Raw genomic sequence first — 20,567 nt, forward strand, 5'->3', positions numbered from 1 at the left:
GCTGTAAGACATTGGACAAATTATTCCACCTCTGTGCCTCATTTCTCCCAACTGTAAGATGAAGAAAATAGTAGTACCCACCTCATAAGATTACAGAAGTATTAAATGAGTTTATTCCTGTAAATCTTTCAGAATAGCACTTGTTCCTATGGAGACACTCAACAAAGATAATTTTGGGGGGGAAAAACTCTAATAACCATCAAACCTCTTAGCAATCTTGAAAACTCTGGTACCTAAAACAAAGTTACATTTATTTATAATTCTTTATAGAGAAGCTTCACAGCAATATGAACAAATGACTATTCAGTTTAAGTCAATATATTATATAATGGGATTTGCAAAAAGCAATGTATATTTCAGTGTGACCATGATTCTGATTTTTGCATTTAAAATGATATCAAAATTAGGAAAGTTATGATCTTCTAGTTTAGATTTTTTTCATAGAAAAATTGTCCTAGAGGCAGAAGCATTTACAGACCTCTTGTTAAATGTCAAAAATTATAGAAATTATATTATTATAAGGCAGAATGGATGGTGTCAAACATACTTGCTTTCTTAAGTACTTGTTTAATCTACCTCAATAACCTTTATAATATTAAGATGAAAATTGGTATTTTAGTGTAAGTCTGTGTCAGAGAAATTAGACCATTTAGAACTGGTATATCCTTCTGTTAAAGGTTAAATTCCACCAAATGTGGGAGAAAAAAAAATATTATCACTGCCTAGTAAATTTTAATGTTGAAAAACGGGTCTTTTAAATTTTAAAATATTAAATTTTGCCTCTTGAATGTAGCCTTTAGAACTGTGCTTTTCTTAAAACACATTTTCTGAAAAATAAAAGCACTTAACAAGCACCATAGGCCCAAATGAAATGTATCCTTCTGCACAGTCACTTTCTCTGATAGGAGAATCTCACTCGGAAGTTTGGAAGTTTGATTTAGATAAGCATCCAAAGCTTCACCATTTTTGAAGTTATCAATGTCTCTTGAATTTCAAAAGTAAATCAGGGCCACACAGGGTACACACAATCTCTAAAATGGCTCTAGCAGTTTTTGTTAACATTTTTCTACTATAGCCATCTGTGTTTCTAATTATTACTTATAGAACTTATTTATAGATAATATTGTGGCTTTGAGACTGCTAGAGTAAGTCATTATAAAAAGTAAAATATTAAAACTCTTTTTTCTTTTTTTTTGTTACTTTTATTGAAAGATAGTGTGATAGTGTGTTTTGGAAACTGAGAGCCCTGGTTTCAAAACATGGGCAATACCTTACTAGATTTAAGATCTTGAACAGATTACTTAGTATATCTGAGCCTCAACTTCCTCCCTTGCCAAAGTGAAGAAACTTCAGGAGAATGACATTTGGAAGAGTTCCTGACTCATTAGACATTGCTTCTCTTCTGCCACTCTTCATAAAAAACAAAGTAGAAATTGGAAGATTTGTAACATTTCATCCACATACACTAACAATTGAATATTTTGCAGCCTCAAAAACATTTATTTGTGAATTTAGCTGTCTTTTCTTCAAAGGCAATCATTTCTCTCCTGATAAGACCATAGGGAAAATACTCCTATAATAATAATTCATCTAATAAAACTCCATCTATAATAATTATCTTCTAGCAGAATCAAACCATAGGTTAATCTATGTGGGGGCATTTAGACCTACCCAAAGTTACAAACACTTTTTTTGTGGCCCAAAGGGAAAAATCAATATGTAAAATAATACACTAAATGAAACTTTGTCAAACAAGAGCAGTTTTAAGTTTAGCCATCATATTTTGAAGGTAATGAAAGGTTTGCACCACTCTACATTCTCCCTGATGATTTAACTCAAGTTGATTCGAAAGCCAGATATCTGCCCAAATCTATGGTGGTCATGTCTAGAATTCCTGAGAATTCTGAGTTCCTCCAAAACGCATGCTCCTACCCACTCCCCTAGCCTCAGAAAAACCTCCTTGGATTCCCATGCAATTTGAAATCTGTTTCACTTATCTAATAGAAAACCTTTGAACCTTCCAGAAAAAGTTATAGTAAGGTCAGAATTGAATCAAGAATTGACCAAGTTATAGTCATTAGGAGCTCAAGCAAAGCTCCTTGAAGGGGTGTCAAATGTTTCAATACTTCTTACTCAGCTTTGAAAAACTTTTTGACAATCAGATGACAACTTATGAAAACAAGCATATTCTTGATAATCATGCTCATATAGACTGGAGTCTAATCATTAGGATAATTTGCATGATAAAGTTAGTTCAAGGTGCTATTGGAACAAAAAAGCAAGTATGCCAAATGCCAAGATAGCTTCCCAGAGAGATGACATTTCAGATTACTATTTACAAATGAAAATATGGTCGCCAACTTCACCAAGTTGAAAAGGATGATTTTAAGGTATATTCTAGGTAAAGAAAAAAACTTGGGAATAAAACACAAAAGTATAAAAGAAAAAAGCACACTAGAGGAAAATTTAGTACACAGATATCCTGCTTAGTCCCTGTAAGTTCCTACAAGTGTTAATTTTTATAGAAGTATTTATCCCTGGGCATTCTCCATTGGAAGTTAGGAGGTCATAGACATATACCTACATGCTGTTATTTTATGTGTTTTGCATATTCTTAGAGCATTCATCACATTCTTATTAATGATAACTACTCAGGAATCTGTGTTTTACACCCTTAGCCAATAAGAATTAATATGCCATCATGCAATAGCTCTCAGCCAATGAACTTTCATTGAACAGTCCTAAGACTGAGTGCATTCTGCAGAATAAATTACATTCTATGTCCTTTCTTTCTGCAATTAATGTTGCTGCTAACAAATAGCTTTGACCCATCCTGACTGTCAAGAGATGATATCGACGGACAGCTGAATTAAGGCACTGCAGTCTCCAGGGGCTGCAGTCTCCAGCATTTCAATATCTGTGTCATCTTCTATCTAGTTTCTTAGGAAGAAGATGACAAAGCATTGAAATGTCAGAGATTTCAGGCATGTACCTTAAAGGAAATGATCAAGAAAGCAGGATAAAAAAATCACAAGGTCATAAAAATCACTTCGTGAACATAACCAAGACCTGAAACAAATAACCAACAAACCATAAAAATGTTAAGTGAAAAAAAGTTACAACCAGAGGTATGGCATGGAGGTGAGGGGATTTGAAAGAAGTATTGGAAGAAGAGCATCTGCCAGTGTGTGATGTTGGGGACTTTGACTCTGATTTACTTAACACCAATTCAACCGTACACCAGATATGTTTATGGATCACTATGGCTTAGCAGAGTGTATATTGGGACATGCAGCAGGAAAAATTTAGGAAAGTGAAGGCTTGATCATAAAAGTTCTCATGTTTCAAGCCAAAGACTTGAATTCTTTCTTTAGGGCAGGCAATAGGAAAAAGTACATATTTTTAACCAATGAAATGACAGGGAAAGTATTTTTGCTTTAAAAACAAAATTGATGATGGAGTACCATCTCTTCTTTAGTACCACTGAATGACACTGTATAGGAAACAGAGACACATTCATAGATTAACACTGCCACCGAATAATAGACTAAGAAATAAAAACAACATAAATAACAAGCAAGAACCCTAAACTCTCAACCCAGCTCTGTCAGTTCCAGAAATATATGACAGCAGATGAAAGCAAACACAAAACAATAAAAAGAACACAAGAATCTGGGAACACAGAAAACCATCCCAAGTTAAGCAAATGTGCTTTATCACATTTATATAGTCAACACATGGGTCTGGCACTAGATGTCACTTGACCTATCCACTGTCTGTACCTCTTCCCATCCGTGTTTATGCCCCTTTTTCTTCTAACCGATTCCAGCATTACACTGAAAATAGAGATGAGCCCCCAATGAATGGAACAAGAGACACTTAAAATGTCAAATCACTTGTAAAGGTTACTCAGCAGGGACATATCTTACTCCAGCATGCCCCACCCAGTTTGACAGAGGAGTTGAAAAGGTTGCCAATGCCCGTTAGACAATCTTACTGGAAAGAAAGTCCCTTTTATCTCTTTTAGCCACATGATCACAGGAAACTGAAGGTCAGGCCTTTCAATAGAAGATGAAGGTTCACTTCATCTTGGTTTCAAACACGGAAGATCACAGCACCACAACAGGAACACAAGAATCTTGGAACAAAGCAAACCGCAAACCATGATATTTCCCACAGGGAATTTTCCAAGCATAATTGTGAGCTTCGTACTCCTTGAGGTTTTGAGATGCTCACGCACATTTTCATGGGGCACCTTGCTTTGAAATTGCAACCTCAAGGCTTTTATCACTGAAGGACAGGCGTGCTTAACACATTTATGTAGTCAAAACAGTGGCATTCAGGAATATCCTGTTAGTGTTACAGATAAAATCAGTTAAACTTTCTGCAGTAATAGAGATCAGCCATCATGATTATGGGACTGTACTGTAAAGATGACACAGCTTATGAGATTTTGTTACAGCAAATGCCCTCAAAAAGGGCTCCATGTCATCCATTTTCAACATCCTTGCAGGAAGAGTGACTTTAGTGGTACTCTGAATGTGACTGTTATACTAATGATACCGGCATGAGTGCCCATTCAGAATAGCCAGTGGATTTGTCAGGTTTATCCAACTCTAAGTCTTTAGAATCCACTCTCGTTAGCCTGAGTCATAGCTTTAGCAACTTTGAATGAAAACAGTCCTTTCCATGAATAATCAATTCAGAGAATAAGGGAAGGTTAAGAGCAGATATCAAATATTAGATTTCAATGTGGAAGTTATCCATATGCTTTTACCCACTTTAATACATGCTCAAGAGAATTTTATCACCATTGTGTCCTTGAGGAACTAGAACAAGTGGTCGAATAGGATTTGTAGCTGAAAAATAAATATTCTAGGGGCTGGGGTTGTGGCTCAGCGGTAGAGCGCTCGCCTAGCACGTGTAAGACCCTGGATTCGATCCTCAGCACCACATAAAAATAAATAAATAAAGATATTGTGTCCAACTAAAAAAAATAAATAAATGATTTAAAAAATGAATATTCTAAGTAATGTTTGTCTTAAGAATTGATAATCATAATAAATATTTTGCTTTTCAACACTATAAAATTAATGGCTCTCTATAAATAAAAAAAGAACAAAAATAATTAGAAATCTATTTAGAGACTAAATTTAAAGAACAAAAGATATCCACATAAACCATCAAAGTCTAAGATTTGATAAACTCTGATGCATAACTAGAAGAAAGAAGCTGAATATGGGAAAGCATCATTCAGGGTTTACTGTAATATATTTTATGGCAAGTTCTTCCATTTCCCATGTGCATGCTTTTTTAAAATATATGTGGGGGCTGGGGATATAGCTCAGTGGCAGAGCGCTTGCCTAGCATATGTGAGGAACTGGGTTCAAGCCTCAGCAGCACATAAAAATAAGTAAATAAAATAAAGGTCTATTGACAGCTACAACTAAAAAATATTTTTAAAAATATGTTTCAGCTACCACATGAAAATTAACCCTATCTCATAGAAAAAAAAATTGCCATTTAATAGAGTGCTCTAAGCTAAATAAATACAAAATTGTTTCTATATAGAAGCTGATTTGTAACTGACGCTAAATTATTTTTTTAAATGTGTACCATAAAAGAATACATGCAAAAGCCTTGTCAAAAAGATTTGTTATAGGTTGGTTTAATAGCCACAGCAAATTCAGAATTAGCCAAGATAAGCTAATCATATCCAAAAAATATATAGTGACAAGAACTGCTGATCAGAAAGTATATCAGAAAAAGAAAACCACTGAAGAACATTTCCAACAAGAAGAAATAAAAGGAGGGGGTCAAGATGGTGGAGTAGAGGAGGTTACTTTCCAAGCTTCTCTATAGCATGAGACCAGGAAAGCAGACAGAATCTCTTGGAGGTGGTGTAAGGATGGCCTTAGGCCTGAGCCTATGCAACTCCATTTTAAAAACTCCAGTTTGAAACCTGCAGTCTCACCAGGCATGTCTAAAGGAGCCCTCTAGTATGGCCCTCTGGCACAAACAAGTCACTTCTCTCCACCCTGATAAACTCAGAGTGAAGCCTGGAGCATGCTGTCCTCCCCCCAAAAAGAGAAAGGCAAAAAGATCCGAGTGGGGACCACCAGACCAGATGTTTTAACCCCAGGGTAAATGACATAACTGAGAAATCTCGTGGCAGCTGATAAGGATTGAAAGAGATGGTCAAAAGCCCCAAAATTTAGTATAAATAATAGGGCAAATGAACAGATAGTCGATAATGATGCCCTCACACTGAGATCCTGATGAGGATCCCAACTGACATCCCAACACTTTTCACTGTTTGCTTATCCTCTGCATTTTCCTCACCGTTCTCAAACTCTACAGCCACATCTTGACCCTGGTGAGAATGACAACTTCTCCCTATAACCCCCTCCTCAACCCGGCAGTCAGCTCCTGCCCAGTAGAAGCCTGGTCTTGGTTCCTGACCTGATTACTGCCTTCTGAGTGAGTGTGCATCTGCTGGACTGCAGAGGTAATGTCTGTCATGAGCCTGTCATGATTAAGGGCGTTTGCAGTGCTTAGAATTAATCTTGAATTGTTTGCTATGAATTACTTAATCTCAAATTGTTTGCTGTGAATTGATTATGTCTATTGCAGTCTCTAGCATCAAGGATTGTCATTTTCTTGATTAAGAACCTATAGAGTGAAATGGTATTGAGTGATTTGAGTGAATACAGCATTGACAAAGGCAGAAGCACAAGGACATTCTTTGTTTCTCCCCCTCGACTGCATAAGTCGCAACTTTTGCCCACTGTAACAGTGGGTAAAAAAAAAAAAATCCTACTGGGATTTAATATTGGACTTTCAGAACAGTCTATGGACTCAGAAGGCTAGAGAGAATACAATTTTTAAAAAAGAAAGAAAGGAAAAAAACCCACCAGCAGCTGCAGATGTGAATCCACCATAAGCAGGTCCTAAATGGGGACTAAGAGAGCCAGCATTTTGGGTGACACTGTAGAGTGTCTTGAAGCAGAAAGGATGATGACTCTTATGCTGTCAAGCTGATCCATTGGGTGAGCTGCACTTTGTTTTCCCATGAGAAGGATACTGCACATCTCCCAGTGGCCTGTGGAGAGCCAGGTCAGCCACCATCTTTTCCCGCTGTGCTATGGTGGCCGACAAGTGTGGGTCCAAACCCAGGGACCAAGACCTGAGTAATTCCAGCTGGGTCTGAAATAAAAGATCATAAATATTTATGCCCCTAACAATGTAGCATCAACATACATCAAACAAATCCTTCTCAATTTCAAGAAACAAATAGACCACAATGCAATAATACTGGGTGACTTCAACCTGTCTCTCTTATTACTAGATAGATCAAACAAACAAAAACTAAACAAAGAAGCTATAGAACTAAAAAATACAATTATTGATTTAGACTTGTCAGGTCAATGGCGGTGACTTAGGAACAAAGTGCCAAGCAGCCCACACTTGAAAGAAACATCAATCAGGCACCTAGGGAACCACCTGTCAATCAGCAGGGTCTCTGGCCAATCCTGGATCTCAGCCAGTTCCCCCTACCAACTCCAATGGGACAAGGGACTCTTCAAACCCCTTTTCCTGTCCCAAGCCCTTTCCTTCCTGCCCTAAGCCCCATGAAATTCCAGTCCAGTGAAGCCCCCACAAGGTTTCTCCTCAGACCTTCGTCCTATCCACTCTGTTGGTCTGAGACTTCCCCCTGGGAGTGGGATCTCCATAAAGCCTCATTCAGCGGCCTTTTTATATCTGCCTCCTTTTGGTTGCTGCCTTTACCTGACCTTATAAGACTAACAGACATTTATAGAATATTTTTCCATTAATAACTGATTACACTTTCTTCTCAGTATCAAATGGATCATTTTCTAAAATAGACTGCATCTTAGGTCACAAAGCAATTCTTATCAAATACAAAAAAAAAAAAAAAACAGAAAGAATACCTTGCATTCTTTCAGACCATAGTGGAATAAAATTAGAAATCAATGATATAATAAAAAATAGAAGATACTCTAACACCTGGAAACTAAATAATACATTATTGAATGGCCAATGGATAACAGAAGAAATAAGGGATGAAATAAAAAAAAAATACTTAGAGGTAAATGAGAATAGCCACACAATGAATCAAAATCACTATGGAGATGGTAATAAGAGAAAAGTTCATAGTGAGAGAGCTATAGAAGGGCTTGGGCAGCCAGGGCAAGATGTCAGGAGAGGAGGTTGGGGGCAGGGTTAGAACAAAGAAGCATGGACAGGTCAACTTCCTGCTTGACAAAAGTGCTCATGGACACAAGCAGGGGACCTAATCAGACAGACACTTCAGTACTCCTGCTCCTAAGTGAAGGATCAAATAGAAAAACCAAAACAGACATGTGAACATAGGGGGCACCAATCACTGATGATTAGGATCTTGTGGATAGGGGAGGAGATAAGAAAAGGACCAGAGATCATAAAAAGAAGAAGCCAAAACTTCCCCACCAGATTTCCAGCTTTGGGGCCCCCTCTCTTAGAGAAGTTTATCTCTGTATCTCTGTCACCTTTGCAATAAACCTATTTCTTGCTTGTTCTCTCTGTGTCCTGTTATTCAATTCTTTGATGAACAAAGACAATGAATCTAGCACCCAGTGATCTCCTTCATTAAAAGAATCAAAAATCACTAAATAAATAACATTATATCTCAAAGCCCTGATAAAAGAAGAACAAATTAACACTAAAAGCAGCAAAAGATAAGAAATAATTAAAGTCAGAGCCAAAAATCAATGAAATTGAAAAACAAAAAAGTTTAGAAGTTGACAATACAAATAGTTGATTCTTTGAAAAAATAAATAAAATTGAGAAGCCTTTAGCCATGCTACTCAAGAGAAAGAACAAAACAACCTCAAATTTCTAAAATTCATGATGAAAATGGAAATACTGAGGCCAGAATTAGATGTATTGGGTCCAGAGAAGGAAGGATTGAAATGTTAAGTCCTTCAGAGCCCTTTCTCCACCCTATCAAGAATCTGCTCCTACTCTAACTTGTTGCTAAGGTAACCTATCCCAGGAATTGTCCCTCCTTACAGGGAGCTGGAAAAATTGCTAATTAATTTGCCCTGGGCCCCATTCCTGCCAGGATCACTCCTCCCAGGCCTTTATCCTCACCTTTTGGCCGTCCCACCAGGAGCATCTCCTGGGCCTAGTCACCAATGCAGGTAGTAAAGAGATGGGAGGAAGGAAAGAGGAGAACAAAGGAAGCCTAGGACATATAAAAAGGCAGAAGGCCCTCACTTTTGGGGATACCAGGATAGCAGCTATGGCTCCCTCCTTCCTCTTGGGAGAAGTTTATGTTACCCCTTTTTAAATAAACCCTGATTTATATGCTTGCCTTGGTGTACTTCTCTACTGTTCAGACTTCAACATGTGAGGAAGCAGAACTCATCATCTGTAACCAGCAGTATCACCATGATCAAGTGCATTTTATTTCAGGGATGCAAGGTTGGTTCAACATACAGAAATTAATAAATGTAATTCACCACATAAATATACTTAAAGATAAGAATAACATGATTATCTCAATAGATATAGAAAAAGCATTGACAAAATACAGCACCCTTTCAAGTTCCAAACACTAAAAAACTTGGAATAGTTGGAAAATACCTCAACGTTGTAAAAGCAAGACCAACATCATTCCAAATTGAGAAAAACTGAAAGCATTCCCTGTAAAACTGGAACAAGACAGGGATGCCCTCTTTCACCACTTCCATTTAACATAGTCCTTAAAACTCTAGCCAGAGCAATTAGGCAAAAGAAAATAATTAGAGGGATACAAATAGGAAAAGAAGAGCTCAAACTATCTCTATTTGATCCTATATTTAGAAGACCCCCCAAAAAAACTACACAAGAAAATTTCTGGAACTCAAACAAATTCATAAATGCATCTGGATATAAAATGAACATCCATAAATCAATTGCATTACTATACAACAATGATGAATATTCTGAAAAGGAAATAAGGAAAGTTATCCCATTGAAAATAGCATTAAAAACTGGGAATCAATCTAACAAATGAAGTAAAGGACCTCTACAATGGAAACTACACTAATACTAAAGAAAGACAATGAAAAAGATTTTAGAAGATGGAAAGATACCCCATGCTCTTGACAGAAGTAATATTATCAAAATGGCCAAGTAAGTACTACCAAAATCACTATGCAAGTTTAATGCAATTTCTATTAAAATTCCAATGTTATTATTCATAGAAATAGAAATAGCAATCACAAAATTTATTTGGAAAAATAAGAGGCTCAGAATAGCCAAAGAAATTTTAGTGAGAAAAGCAAAGCTGGAGGCATCACAATATCAGACCTTAAATTATACTTTAGATCTATAGTAACAAAAACAGCATAGTATGTGTACCAAAACAGACATGAGAACCATTGTAACAAAATAGAAGACAAAGAGACAAACTCCATAAATATGGTTGTCTCATACTAGACAAAGTCACCATAAACTTACATTGGGGAAAAGATAGCCTCTTCAACAAATGGTGCTAAGAAAACTGGAAATCCATATGTAGCACAATGAAACTATATTCCTATCTCTCACCCTGCACAAAACTCAACTCAAAGTGGATCAAAGACCTAGGCATTAGATCAGAAACCCTACATAGTAGAAGGAAATGTAGGCCCAACTCTCTGTCATGTCAGCTCAGAAACTGAATTCTTCAACAAGACCCCTAAAGCACAAGAAGTAAAATCAAGAAGCAATAAATGAGATGCTATCAAACTAAAACACTTCTTCATAGCAAAGAAAATAATCAAAAGCATGAAGTAAGAGCTTATAGAATGGGAGAAATTTTTTGCCATCTGAACCTCAGATAGAGCTTTGATCTCCAGGATATATAAAGAACTCAAGAAACTTAACAAACAAACAAACAAAAAAACTAAATAATCCAATAATAAATGGGCAAAGGAACTGAACAGATACTTCACAAGAGAAATATGAATAGTCAACAAATATATGAAATATGATCAACATCTCTAGCAATTAGAGAAACAAAATTAAAACTACACAGATTTCATCACACTCCAGTCAGAATGGCAACAACAAAAATACAAGCAACAATAAACGTTGGTAAGGATATAGGGGAAAGGGTACACTCACACATTGCTGGTAGGACTGCACATTGGTCAACCACTCTAGAAAGCAGTATGGAGATTCCTCAGAAATCTGAAATGTTACCCCATTCCTCAGTCTATACTCAAAGGACTTAAAATCAGCATACTATAGTGACACAGCCACTCAATGTTTATAGCAGCTCAATTCACAATAGCTAAGCTATGAAACCAACCTAGATACCCTTCAACAAATGAAAAAAGAAAATGTAGTGTATATACCCAATGGACTATTATTCAGCCATAAAGAAGAATGACTTTATGACATTTGCCAGAAAATGGATAGATCTGGAGACTATTATGCTAAGCAAAATAAGGCAATACTAAAAAAAAAAAAAAAAAAAAAAAAGTCAAATACCCTGATATATGGTTGCTAACACACAACAAGGGTGAGAGGGGAAGAATAGGTATTCATTGGATTAGAAGAAAGGGGAATAAAGGGAAGGGATGGGGGATGGAAGAGGAAAGATAGAGGAAAACAAAGAAAAAAGAAGGAACAAAGACAAAGCTTCTCATACTAACCTCATCAATGGGCCTTTGACTTTTTGAACTGTTTTCAACTGGATGAGATATTGAACCAACTATTTTTGAAAATTGTCCACCCAAGAGGAAAACATTTCAACACACTATCAGGATCCATTCTTTTCTTAGAACACACACATTCATTTCTTCATGAGTATTTTATTCTATTCCAAGATATGCCCTTCAATTTCCTTGGCTCTCTATATGTATCCATGTAATTATGATGAAATTATATGTTTTAAAAGGCTGAATTTTCCAGCGATTATGTCTACTTACAGCTTTCAAATAATTTGTGACAAAAATTATTTTTTAAAAAGTATGCCTTATATCATGTTGTAATTTTTACTTCTGGAAATGGAATGCTGGCGATAAATTCATGAAAGCATGTTTATATCCCACCTCTGTTATATTAGCTTAGAATTGATATAATTTCAAATAAGGGTTTAAAAAGTAAAGTCTTATTTTATTAGTTAACATAATCCCTGGCAAGTGTAAAGTAAATGCTGAGTTCTATGAAGAGAATTTCAGGATATTATGACCTATATCAAAACAAACAATAACATATCCTTCTACTAGATTGCCTGAAGTCTTATGCCTTTGTCTAAGTGTGTCTACAAACAACTTTTAGAACTATATAAAAATGGTGAGATTGGAGAAACACACCTAATTTCTAGTCAACTAACCTGGTGTTTTCTTTTTTTAAATGTAGATTACATAGTACAGTAATGAATTCTCAAACTCACCTTAAAACACTAGAAAGGAATCTATATTTATCCCGTTATCTAGGACATATATACAGTAGAGTATATATGAAATCTGTTGCTATAAGATAGATTTTCAAAATTAATTATTTGCATTTCTGCACCTAAACATCAAGAAGTGCCTATTACCAGAGTTGCTTCCCTACTGATTACTGCATATAGATCAGAATTACCCTCTCAACAACTGAAATGGAGAATAGAGAGTAGAGAACCATAATCCCTAAGAGAAAATAAATAAATAAATTAATTAATTAATAACAAGATGGTTCTGATAATCACCATGGCTTTTTTCCTAGGTGCACTTATTGGGCTGCAGTGTAAAAAAGGTGAATCTAAGCAAAGTATAGCACCTTTGCTGATTTGAAGAGATAAACAAGTTAAGAAATGATATGATGGCTAGAACTGAATTGACTTGAGACTTTGGTCAAATATACAGCTTCCTATGGGTAGAGTGAGGTTCAGTGAGGCTTAGTAAAAGACAAGTACCAGGCAAAGAACATATACTGAGGAGGCATAAGATGTAAATTTCTACATATCAAACAGGGTTGAGGTGTATCTGAGTTTCAACAAGCCAGAGAAGAGAGACCTCAGGTCAATTAGTAGAAATATCAAAAGAACCACAAGTTACTAGTAGGACTTGACTAGCATCAGAGTATAGGACACTCTGGATCCTCATTTTAAAACACTGCAAAGAAGTCCTGAAAGAATAAAATGAACTGCAAATAACCTACCTTGCCCACTAAAACAAAATGCAACACTTAAAATAAGAAAACAAAATTTAGATAATTAGCAATCAACTACATCCAAGCAGTAATTACTAGAAATTCAACAAAGGAAACTATGATCTATAACTAGGAGAAAAGTAATTCAGCAGGAAAAAATATATAAATGATAAAATGCACAGGAACTTTAAAATAACCATTATAAATATTTTCAATGATTTAAATTAAAATCTGAACACAATAAAGAGAAAAATAGGTTAAAATAGCCAAATACAACTTCTTGAAGAAAAATAAAGTACAATATCTGAAATAAAAATTTCACCAATTGTAAAACATTATAGAAGAAAAGATTAATGAAGATTAGTGAACCAAAGACATAGCAATAGAAACTAAGTAGAACTAAGTACAGAGGGGAAAATGGCTAAAAATAATGAACATACTCTTGGTGACATATGGCAAAACGGCAAACATCTAAAATATCTCAATTGGAGCCTAAATAGGAAGGGAAGTGGTAAAAATATTTTTGAAGAAAAAGCAGCAGAAATGTTCCAAATTTGATGCAAACTATAAAACTATAGATCAGAGAAACTCAACAAACCTCAAACATGATAAAATATGAAAAGAAAACAAACCCAAACATGGCTTAAATCCATGTGAAAAATCTTTAAAGCATCCAGAGATAAAAGACACAACAGAGGTACAAAAATGAGAATTATCATTGACTCTTCATCAAAAACAATGCAAGCCAAAGCAATGTCTTTCAAGTTCTGAAAGAAAAGTGCATAAATCTAATATTCTATAACTGGGGAGAATATTTTTCCAAAATCAATGGAAAATAAAATTATTTTCAAACAGAAGCTGAATAATTTGGTTCAGCAGCAGACAAAACACTCAAAAAATTGTGAAGGAAATTCTTCAAACTGAAGGAACATCATATAAGATAGAACCTTGGAGCTAAACAAATAAGAGTGACAGAAATGATAAATACAGAGGTAAATATTAAGGAATAGTTTTATTTAATAATAATTGACTGAGGAAAGCATAAATGTTAACGATGTAGCAGGAGAATAACAGCTCCCTCAAAGTTGCCCTTGCCTTAAGTCTTAATCTTTGATTAGGGTATAGAGCATGACTAAAGAGACACCATAGATGTGACTATGCTCATAAACCTAAACATGGAGAGATTATCCGTGGAGGTCAAATACAATTACATGAATCCTTAAAAGCAAAGAGCCTTTCCCTGTGGTTAGAGAAAACCCACAATGATAGAAGCCAAGGGTGAGATAGATTAGACTTTAGGAGTTGACCTATCTTGGGTCAGGACCTAAAAAATGCAGCACTCTGGAGAAGCTTGGCTTAGAAGCCTCACTTTGCAGCCAAAAAGAGAACAGGGACTTGGATTCTAGAATCTCAAGGAACTGAGTCTGTCGCCAACCCAAACATGTGGAATCATATTGTCCTTAGAGCCTCATGAGAGGAGAAAAGTCCACTGAAACCTTGATCTTAACCCAGTAGGACCCATTCCAGTCATACCAATGTGAAATAAATTTATATTGCACAAGTCACTAAGTACGGTAATTTATTACACAGCAATAAATAATTAATGCAAATATATTATGATATTGATAACATACATACAAACAAAATGTATGGCAACAATAGAAGAAAGGACAGGAAAAAGAAAAGCTTTACATCATATATTAAGTAGCATATAATTTAAAGGTAGAGAATAGTAAGTATAAAAGTATATGTTACAAATGCTAGAACAATTGTGAAAAAAGAAGAGAAATATAACTAAAAAGTAATTAATGAGATAAAATTGTTACAAAATGTTCAACAATGTTTAAAAATCAGGAAATGAGAAAAATGACAAGACAAAAAGAAAACAAACAAAAATATGGTACATTTAAATACTACTATATGAGCAATTTTGTCAAAGGTAAATGCCCTGAACATTCTAATTAAAAGGCAAACATTTTAATACATTAAAAAGTAAGAGTTTACTATAGTGTTATGGTTTAGATATTAGGTGTTCCCCAAAAGCTCATGTGTGGATCAATGTAAGAAAGTTTAGAGATGAAATAATTTGGTTATCAGAGCCTCAACCTAATCAGTGCATTAATCCCCCAGTAGGGGTTAACTCTGTAGTAACTATAGATGGTTAGAGGACATGGCTCCCTGCAGGCCTGCCATTGGGGTATATATTTTGTGAGCTGAGCTTAGCCTCTCTCTGCTTCCTGGTGGCCATGTCCTGAGGCACTTTTCTCTACCATACTCTTCTACCACGATGTTCTGCCACTCTTTGGACCCAGAGCAATGGAGCTGGCCTTCTATGGACTGAGACCTCTGAAACTATGATCCCCCAAATACACTTTCTTCCTTTAAAATTGTTCTTGGGTTTTTTTGGTCATAGCAGTGGAAAAAGTGACTTTAAAAAATCTGGTTACAACAAATATACTCTAAACATAAGGACATAGATAAATTGAAAATTAAAAATTTAAAAATTATATATCATAAAAAAATTCATCAAAAGAAATCCAAGACTAACCACACACAGTGGTGCACACCAGTAATCCCAGCGACTCAGGAGCCTGAAGTGGGAGGATCACAAACTCAAGGTCACCATCAGCAATTTAGCAAGACTCTAAGCAACTTAGCAAGAGCCTATCTCAAAAGAAAAAATAAAAAGGGGAGGCAGGGTTGAAGATGTGGTTCAGTAGTTAAGCACCCCTGGGTTCAAGCAGAGGGAAGGGAAGGGAAGGGGAAGAGAAGAAAGAAAAGAAACCAAGCCTGGCAGTTTTAATATTGGATAAATTAGATTTTAGCACACAAAATACTACTAGGATAAAGATAAGCATTTTATGATAAAAGAGTTATCAATTCAAAATATATTCCTGCATCTAACAAAACACCTTTAAAATAAAAGAAGGAAAGACTAACAGACCTGAGACATATAGATAAATCCAAAATTATAGTTGTAGGTTTCAAGATATATTTCTTTTAGGACAAGCAGATGGAAAATAAGTAAAGGCTTGAGAAGCACTGCAACCAGCTGGACCTAACTGGTGCTTACATAACACTATACTTATTGTTCCTCCAACAATATACATTTTTAAAAAATACACATGTGGGTTCATTTTCTATTGTTCTGTAATGAATTAAGGCATTTGTATGTTTACTACCTCACAGTTTCTATGAGTTAGAAGTCAGGCCAGGCACAGCTGGGTCTTGTCCCTAAGGTTTCAGAATGCTACAATCTAGGCATCAACTGGGCTGTTTCTCTGAGAGTATGGTTGTCTTCCAAGTTACCATGCTTGTCAACACTCAAGTAGTTTCTTATACCGAGAAAAAATAGTCTTCCTTCTTAATTCCTCTTTTTCCATCACATCGCACATCTAGTCCTTCATTCTGTCCATCCAGTTCCACCTCCACAACTGGATTACTCATCATCAAGGACACTGAAATTGTCATGCATCACACCTTCAAATTCAACCTCATAGAAAATCTCAGGACATGCGAAAAATGTAGACAACTTCTTAGCCAGAATGTTAACATGAATGTCCTTTAGTCTAATGTCCAATAGAGTGCTCCTTCTCCCTTGAAATCTCATGACCCTGATATTTGCTATCCACAGTGTAATTGGCATTCTGGTCTTCTAAACTCCCATCAGAATCATCCATCAAGATCCACTTACAACATTCTAAAGCCTTTCCAGCTTCCATTGCTAAACTTTCCAAAATTCCTCCCACAAATTCCAAAGAGCTACAAAAGCTTCTAAACCACATGGTCAGGTTAGTCATGGCAATGACCCTACTTTGCGGTACCAATTTCTGTTTTAGTAAGCTTTTTCACTGCTGTTGTTACTAAAAGCTGAGTCCTTGTCCCCAATGCCAATCCCATAACAAGGACATGGTCTTGATAAAAATGAAAAAGAAGTTTTATTGCTTTGCTAGCAAATGAGAAACACAGGGACTCCAGTCCCAGAGGTTATAATTCTGCCCATCAGGAGCAACAGAGGGTTTTTAAAGGTGATTCAAAGGCTACATTCCATGTTCTCTGTTCAGAGTTGTAATTCACTTGTTAATTTGGGAGACAGTCATTTTTGAGATCTTCTAATGCCATCACCAAAGTCTGAATTACTTCTTTCCTGTGGTGTTTGTATGCTCAAGGACAGACAACTCTGCCTAGGATAGGGAAGAAAAGTAATCCTGTTTCCCTGGAGATTAGGGTGGGGGTGAGATTGTGAGAGAGAGATAACAGGTCCTTACAAAAATAAGTTGCAGTAGCAGAGCATCAAGGGCTATATTCAAAGCATAAAGTAGACCACTGTTACACTGTGACCAAAAGATCTGACAAGAACAATTAGAAGAAGAAAATTTTATTATGTGACTCATGGTTTCAAAGGTCTAAATCCATAGATGGGTGACTTTATTCCTTAGGGCTGGAAGTGAGACAGAATATCATGATGGAAGTATGTGGTGGAAGAAAGAAGCTAGGGACATTTTGAGAGAGGAGGGGAGGGAGGGAGAGAGAGATGTCTCCCCTCACCAAAACAAAATATAAACTCCAAAGTCATGCCCCCAATGAGCCACCTCCTTTAGCCACACCCTACCTGCCTACAGATACCACCCAGTTAAGGCTCTCATAGCCCAATTATTTTACTTCTAAACCTCTTGTATTTTGTCACACATCAGCTTTTGGGGGACATAACATAACTATATCATAGCACTTATTCACATAATATTTACTTTTATCAGGTACTTTAAGTAATCTAGAGATGATTTAAGTATACAGGAGGATTGCTTAAGTTCTATGCAAAAATTTTTGATATTTTATGTGAGACTGGGGCAGCCACAGATTTTGGCTCTACAGGGGCTGGCATGGAGAGGTCCTGGAACCAATTCCCCCGTATGAAAAGGGGGTGGAGTGGCATTTGGGGGCTAGGAGTGAGAAAAAAAAAGAAATATTTACTGGGTACGTATTTAGTGCCAAATACTATTATATATATGCTGATTTGTATTTTATTTTATTTAGTAATATTTATTTCTTTGCCAAAAGACATGTCTAACTGGGAAAAATATTTACAACTATTAAAACAAAAAATGTTTTTAAAATATTTAATAAATGAATATTCACACAGGGAATGTGCATTAAATGTCCTGATCTGCTATAAAACATACAAATGCTGGATAGATTATAATAAACATGCTTTTAAAATCTTTTCTAATATCAATAAAAAGTACAGAAAAATCTCTCAGAGCCAGATAAAAGTAAGACTAAGCCAAAATCATGGACTCAGAACTCTGCTAACTCTGTGACAAAAACCAGTACCTGGAACTTACAGTTTGGGGAATAATAACTAGTCCAGGATAGAAAATTAGGTTTTGGCATCAACAGGGTGAATTGTAGCCTGAAAGCCCTGCATGGAGAAGCCAGGGCACTCTACTGGGCTTCACCCACCATTAAATGTTGAGTAGTAAAACTTTAACATACACGCCAAGAAACGGAGCAAACCTGTCCTTTCTGCTGCTACTCCAAGTAGGAGTGTGTGAGGGGGTTATGCCCTCTTGAGAAAGATGCTCCTTACTCTATGGCATTGGAAGATGCTATTTGTCACACCTCCCATTTGGCAAGAGATTCCATCATTCATGACAGGAAGCTTTTGTTGCATCCATTCAGATTATAATGACTTGTCTTGAATCAATTAACAGATTTCATTCTTAATTACCTTTTCACTCTTAAAACAAATCCAGCTTGATCATCCCACTGAAATTGAATTGCCAAATATTTAACTTAGGAATTTTACATTTAGTTAGATAAATAAATAGTTTCACTAGTAAATTGCCTTCCCATATTGTCCTGATCTACTTATGGTATTATGATGAAAAAAAGTCAGTTTACATTGCTGTTTTTAAACACTAAGCTATTAATTTATTAACATCTTTATAGCCAGGAAAAGAAACAAATGAGGAGGAAAAAGACTTCTTAACATGCATGTAGAGAAAGGAGTTTAGGATCCAAATTAGATGTCATTTTCCATAAGAAATAATTGGTTTATAAGGATTTGAGACTAAAGAGTAAGTTTGTCCAAAGACAATCTTATACCTTTAAAAAAATAATGTATCAAAACCAATTTTCTGTAGATAAGGACATAAGGACACTTAAATAAAATGGTCATAAGAAAGAACAAGATGGCTACAAATATAAATTCTCATATGGATGTAATTTCATATGGATGTAATCTAATAAACATGTATTTTTGTGTGTGATCTTACCATTCATTGTTAACTAACAGGAACTTGGAAAATAACTTTCCACTTATCAATCTCCTTGTATTTCACAAACCACCCTTCCTAATATTGTCTACTTGTGCCTTTTTCTTTCTTCTTGATGGAGCATGCCAATAATTTGACTATTTTAATATTATTTTTAGAATACCAGCTTTTAATTTTGTTTATGTTCATTACAATGCATTTACTTTATATTTCTTTATTGTTTTTCTATAATAATTTACTACTGTGTTTATTATAGCTTTTTTTTTCCTATAATAACTTACACTATTGTGTTTACTATAGCTTTTTCTGGGTCTCTTTTTGTTATGATTACCAGACTTTCATTCTTTTTCTTCCTATTATAAGAATTTTAGTCTATATGTTTCTATTAAAATTCATTTCAGCTACAATCCTCAAATTTGATTTGAAGTATTTTCATTAACTGATAGCTGCTGACCAGCAAATGTTTTCCAGCACCTAGTATTTTCTACTATTTATTTTAAAAATAAAATTTACTTGGTAATATTTTAATCTCATTCTTACACATATATTTTTCTTTTTTATTACTTTAAAAATCGTAAATACTTATACTAAAGCCTATGATAGATATTTCAAAAGTTTGAGGAAATAAACCTCATATTTGTTATGCCTGCTAACTCATTCTCAGTTGATTTATTTTTCCCTGCATGTTTTGTAACTTGGGATTATTAGCCATGTTGAATAGGGCTTTATCTGTTTATTCCTGTAGAAATGTGTGGAATCACTTGCCAGTCACCTCAAGGACAACTTTGATATTAATTTCCTGATTTAGAGGTACCAAGCTACCACATATGTAAACATGAAGCCAATCCATAGAAAGGCAGTTCTGATTACAATATTTTTAAAATAGACATTTATTTGTTTGTTTGTTTGTCTATCTCTTACTTATTTACTGCCTAGTGTTAAAACCAACTTTGGCCAACATGTTATATTTCTTAGCCAATAATCTTTTCTTTCCCTATTTCACTATTTTATGAAAGTATACTTCTTGGAAGATAATGCGTTTTCAAATATAGTTAAGAAATTGTTAGGGTTCCACCCCTTCATTGGAAGCTTTGTCTCCTCCTACCAGGTCTTAAAACTCTA

The sequence above is a fragment of the Urocitellus parryii genome, chromosome 6 (assembly GCF_045843805.1).
Source record: "Urocitellus parryii isolate mUroPar1 chromosome 6, mUroPar1.hap1, whole genome shotgun sequence".
Lineage (NCBI taxonomy): Eukaryota > Metazoa > Chordata > Mammalia > Rodentia > Sciuridae > Urocitellus > Urocitellus parryii.